This window comes from Chrysemys picta, chromosome 24 (genome assembly GCF_011386835.1).
Source record: "Chrysemys picta bellii isolate R12L10 chromosome 24, ASM1138683v2, whole genome shotgun sequence".
Lineage (NCBI taxonomy): Eukaryota > Metazoa > Chordata > Testudines > Emydidae > Chrysemys > Chrysemys picta.
This window is the reverse complement of record NC_088814.1, coordinates 7,929,618-7,935,442: the sequence shown is the minus strand read 5'-3', so window position 1 is coordinate 7,935,442 and position 5,825 is coordinate 7,929,618.

Genomic DNA, 5,825 nt, shown 5'->3' with positions numbered 1-5,825 from the left:
GCAGGACCAACACCAACTAAATCATCCCAGCCAGGGCTTTGTCAAGCCTGATCTTAAAAACCTCTAAGGATGGAGATTCCACCACCTCCCCAGGTAACCCATTCCAGTGCTTCACCACCCTCCTAGTGAAAAAGTTTTTCCTAATATCCAACCTAGACCTCCCCCACTGCAACTTGAGACCATTACTCCTTGTTCTGTCATCCAGTACCACTGAGAACAGTCTAGATCCATCCTCTTTGGAACCCCCTTTCAGGTAGTTGCAAGCTGCTATCAAATCCCCCCTCATTCCTCTCTTCTGCAGACTAAATAAGCCCAGTTCCCTCAGCCTCTCCTCCTAAATCATGTGCCCCAGCCCCCTGATCATCTTCCTTGCCCTCTGCTGGACTCTCTCCAATTTGTACTTGATGGGTTTGAATGTGTGAAATTCTGTGGCTTTTATGCAGATCAGATTAGATCACTGTTTCTCAACCTTTTCAGATTGATGACCCCTTATTTGAAGTGAAAAAACAAATTGTGGCTGAACATTTACTATAAAAGTAAGAGTAAAAAGCATATCAGTGCTAAGCCTGTATACTATGTGTGTGTGTTTCAAGAGGTGGCCGGAGAACACTTGACGGTGAAGGGGAAAGTGTGGGAAAGTGAGATTTTCTTTGCTGTAGATTGTAATTCAATGTTCAGTGCCCACCCCACCCCCAATTGCCTTTGACCACGTGGGGATCATGACCTTAAAACTAAGGACATGCATCTTTACAGAATGAAGACCTTAATAAGAGACAGCCCCTGTCCCAAAGAATTTGCAGTACAAGGCCCTCATCCTACAAACACTTGTGTACGTTGAAGCACGTAAGCAGCCCCACGGAAGTCAAACGACTCTCTTCTGTGTGTTTGTACAGCCAGCAGTTAGCACAATGGGGCCCCGATCCTCCATTTCTTCCAAGGGGTACATCAACTCCTCTAGAGATTTGCCTAATTTTACAACAGGCTCCATAAAAAGCCCTAGCGAAGTCAGTATCAACTCATGTTTCATACAGAGAAAAGGAGAAAGTCAGCAATTTTTCAGTACTAGTGGGGCTGTGACACTTTTGTGGGTTTATGTCTGATTTCGTAAGCAAGGGGTCTTTAAATGAGGACAAACTTGGGGTACGCAAGACAAATCAGACTCCTGAAAGGGGTCCAGCAGGTTGAGAACCACTGGCCTAGGCAAATGATTTTCAAACTGGGATGCCAATACCCAGTGAAGCCTCCGCTTTTCAGCAAGGTAAAACAGCTGTCGGCCAATCCAGGACTATTTGAAGATTAGAGAAAGGTTCTAACACCCTAGCATGCTGTGAAATACCTCGCAGCTACAGACTTAAATACGCCAACCAGTTAATATGGGTTCCAAAACCCACCCGGGATGCTTTGTGCTGTCCTGTAAGGTGCTGTGCTACTCCAGAAGCTGGGTTTGGGTCTCCATTATTCTGTGCTGTGTAAGCAAAGGGGGTGTATAAAACTCCCCTCTGACCTGGTCCTGTCTTACATGGACTCCGCACAGGTGTGAGTAGCTACAGGGCAACAGATAATTTAGCCCATTGGCTTTTTGGAGGAGATTTAAACAAAGGTCTGGCCACTTAGGACAATTGAAGTTGCCGTGGGACTTCCTGCAAGGGTCAGGGTGTTAAACCAGAAGCCTGCCCAAATTCCAGAACAGGTAAATGCATTGCACCTGCCGCATTCCCCTGCCACATTCCCCCTGCATTAGCAATTTAATACGAGAATTGTCATTTCCTACCCTAAACCGTTACACAGACCGGTCGTGTGCTGTTAAACCGCAGCCAAGCTCCAACCCGGAGGTGGTTGCGTTTCCACAGTAAATGAAATGATTCCTCTGTTTATACCCAGGGTCTGGGGGCTGCAAAGGTGTTACTAAGGCCAGAATCTCTGCTCTTGGTGATGGTGAGCATGGAGGAAAGAACCCAGCCTGACTCTCAGATCCCAGGGGGAGTTTGCAGAGGTGGAAGTTAGCAAAAGCATCTTTCCATGACAGCTATGCACCGTGGAGCTGGAGGGGCTGAGACCCAAACCTGGAACTCGACTTTCAGAATCACTTTTCAGAACAGAATCTCACTTTCTGCGATGGGCTGCCTAGCAACAGTTGCTAGGGTAGGACCAGCTTCCACTGGTACAGAATTAGCCTGCTGAGTGGCTGGCTGCCCCCAGAGTCTGTGCTCAGGAGAGGCCCAAGGCTGGAAGAACAAAGGCATCTGCAGATCAGGAATGAGGGACCACAGTTGAGCTGGCTGGGAAGCAGGACTGGAATTGCGGGGCACCGTAGGTCACCGCTACCGAAGAGTTTCTACCAGTTCCTCACTTTCCCGAGCACTGAATTTCTCCTCCCCTGATAGTGGGCAGCTCCTGGGGGGAGATCTCGCTTGGATCAAGCGCAGCTGAGCTGTCTCTGGGCACTAAGGTGAGGCTGCTCACGTGTGAAAGGTGGAATCAGCCCTGCTAAGTGGTGGAAGAGGTGAACCTTCAAAGGAGGGTCCAATCCCTGTGGTAAAGTGTACCTCACCCGGCCTGCCGCTGAGCATACACCAGGGGCTAGCTTCCCCCTGGCCTTGCCTCTTATCCGGGTCCTCTGCAGTAGTGCAAAAAAAGCGTGAAACACTTGAGTAGGATGGTAGCATTTCCCACCAGTAGTGCACTGAGGTAAATGCCTGCAGATGGGGCAGGGCAGTGCAGAATCGGGCCCCAGGCATTTATTATCCATTATAAAAGTACTGGGACAAGTTACTTGTCCTAGCCCACTGTAACTTACAACGGTCAGTGGTGTCATTGGAGTTCTCCTGGCCACCTTGTTAGAGCCACCAAGAACTCTTACCCGGCAAGGTGAATGAAACCGTGCGTCTGTTAGGGAGTTTGGTGCTTGCTTTTTGCAGGGGTGCTGGGAGGGGAGGACCCAGCAAAGAGATCTCACTGTTAGCCCGGAAGACCCAGCAGCAGGAGAGCTAGTTAGAAGGGTGTGTGCCTTTTCCAGGAGGAGACTGGAGGGGGGGGGATCCCTTGGAGAGGGGGACAAGCAAATTGCTTCTAGGAGGATCCCCTAGGAGGTGACAAGAGGCTGACATGGGGAAAAGGGATACCCTGAGGAGGGGAAGTCAGCAGCCTGGTAGGAAAGGGAGGACACAGACAAATGGGGAGAGGGGCCGCAGGCATGTTGAGGGGATGGGATGGGGCAAGAAGGCAGTATATGGAGGGGGATCCCTGGAGAGTGGGGGGAGTAGGCAGTCAGGTGCAGGGAGGGGGGTTCCCTGGGGAGCAGGCAGTCAGGTGCGGGGAGGGGGATCCCTGGGGAGCAGGTAGTGAGGTGCGGGGAGGGGGGATCCCTGGGGAGTAGGCAGTGAGGTGTGGGGAGGGGGATCCCTGGGGAGTGGGGGGAGCAGGCAGTCAGGTGCAGGGAGGGGGGATCCCTGGGGAGTGGGGGGAACAGACAGGTGCGGGGAGGGGGATCCGTGGGGAGAGTAGGCAGTTAGGTGTGGGGAGGGGGGATCCCTGGGAAGTGGGGGGAGCAGGCAGTCAGGTGGGGGGAGGGGGATCCCTGGGGAGTGGGGGGAGCAGGCAGTCAGGTGCGGGGAGGGGGGATCCCTGGGGAGTGGGGGGAACAGACAGGTGCGGGGAGGGGGATCCGTGGGGAGAGTAGGCAGTTAGGTGTGGGGAGGGGGGATCCCTGGGAAGTGGGGGGAGCAGGCAGTCAGGTGGGGGGAGGGGGATCCCTGGGGAGTGGGGAGAGCAGGCAGTCAGGTGCGGGAGGGGGGATCCCTGGGGAGTGGGGGGAGCAAGCAGTTAGGTGTGGGGAGGGGGATCCCTGGGGAGCGGGGGGAGCAGGCAGTCAGGTGCGGGGAGGGGGGATCCCTGGGGAGTGGGGGGAGCAGGCAGTCAGGTGTGGGGAGGGGAGATCCCTGGGGAGTGGGGGGAGCAGGCAGTCAGGTGCGGGGAGGGGGGATCCCTGGGGAGTGGGGGGAGTAGCAGTCAGGTGCGGGGAGGGGGGATCCCTGGGGAGTGGGGGGAGCAGGCAGTCAGGTGCGGGGAGGGGGGATCCCTGGGGAGTGGGGGGAGTAGCAGTTAGGTGCGGGGAGGGGGGGGATCCCTGGGGAGTGGGGGAGTAGCAGTTAGGTGCGGGGAGGGGGGGATCCCTGGGGAGTGGGGGAGTAGGCAGTTAGGTGCGGGGAGGGGGGGATCCCTGGGAGTGGGGGGGGAGCAGGCAGTCAGGTGTGGGGAGGGGGATCCCTGGGGAGTAGGCAGTTAGGTCTGGGGAGTGGGGGGAGCAGGCAGTCAGGTGTGGGGAGGGGGGGATCCCTGGGGAGCGGGGGGAGTAGCAGTCAGGTGCGGGGAGGGGGGATCCCTGGGGAGTGGGGGGAGCAGGCAGTCAGGTGCGGGGAGGGGGGATCCCTGGGGAGTGGGGGGAGTAGCAGTTAGGTGCGGGGAGGGGGGGATCCCTGGGGAGTGGGGGGAGTAGCAGTTAGGTGCGGGGAGGGGGGATCCCTGGGGAGTGGGGGAGTAGGCAGTTAGGTGCGGGGAGGGGGATCCCTGGGGAGTGGGGGGGAGCAGGCAGTCAGGTGTGGGGAGGGGGATCCCTGGGAGTAGGCAGTTAGGTCTGGGGAGTGGGGGGAGCAGGCAGTCAGGTGTGGGGAGGGGGGGATCCCTGGGGAGCGGGGGGAGCAGGCAGTTAGGTCTGGGGAGTGGGGGGAGCAGGCAGTTAGGTGCGGGGAGGGGGGATCCCTGGGGAGTGGGGGGAGTAGCAGTTAGGTGTGGGGAGGGGGGATCCCTGGGGAGTGGGGGGAGTAGCAGTTAGGTGCGGGGAGGGGGGATCCCTGGGGAGCAGGCAGTCAGGTGCGGGGAGGGGATCCCTGGGGAGCAGGCAGTTAGGTGTGGGGAGGGGGGATCCCTGGGAGCGGGGGGAGCAGGCAGTTAGGTGTGGGGAGGGGGATCCCTGGGGAGTGGGGGGGGAGCAGGCAGTTAGGTGCGGGGAGGGGATCCCTGGGGAGTGGGGGGAGTAGCAGTTAGGTGTGGGGAGGGGGGATCCCTGGGGAGTGGGGGGAGTAGCAGTTAGGTGTGGGGAGGGGGGGATCCCTGGGGAGCGGGGGGAGCAGGCAGTCAGGTGCGGGGAGGGGGGATCCCTGGGGAGTGGGGGGGAGCAGGCAGTTAGGTGTGGGGAGGGGGATCCCTGGGGAGCGGGGGGAGCAGGCAGTTAGGTGTGGGGAGAGGGATCCCTGGGGAGTGGGGGAGCAGGCAGTTAGGTGTGGGGAGGGGGGATCCCTGGGGAGTGGGGGGGAGCAGGCAGTTAGGTGCGGGAGGGGATCCCTGGGGAGTGGGGGGAGTAGCAGTTAGGTGTGGGGAGGGGGGGATCCCTGGGGAGTGGGGAGCAGGCAGTCAGGTGTGGGGAGGGGGGATCCCTGGGGAGCGGGGGGAGCAGGCAGTTAGGGTGTGGGAGGGGGGGATCCCTGGGAGTGGGGGGAGTAGCAGTCAGGTTTGGGGAGGGGGGGATCCCTGGGGAGCGGGGGGAGCAGGCAGTTAGGTGTGGGGAGGGGGATCCCTGGGGAGCAGGCAGTCAGGTGCGGGGAGGGGGATCCCGGGAGGAGGGAGGAGCAGGCAGCCCCGCCCCCACGGCCCCTTTGTGCGCTGCCCGCTCCGAGCCCCGCCTCCTTCCCTGAATCCTCTGACACTCTCCGCCTTGCAACAATGTAACCAGCCCTGCGCGGCGCACAGCAGCGTGAAAAAGGTGCCGGCGGGCGCTCATTGGCTGCCGGCTCGCGGCCTCGCCCGCCCATTGGCGGCCTCGCCCCGCC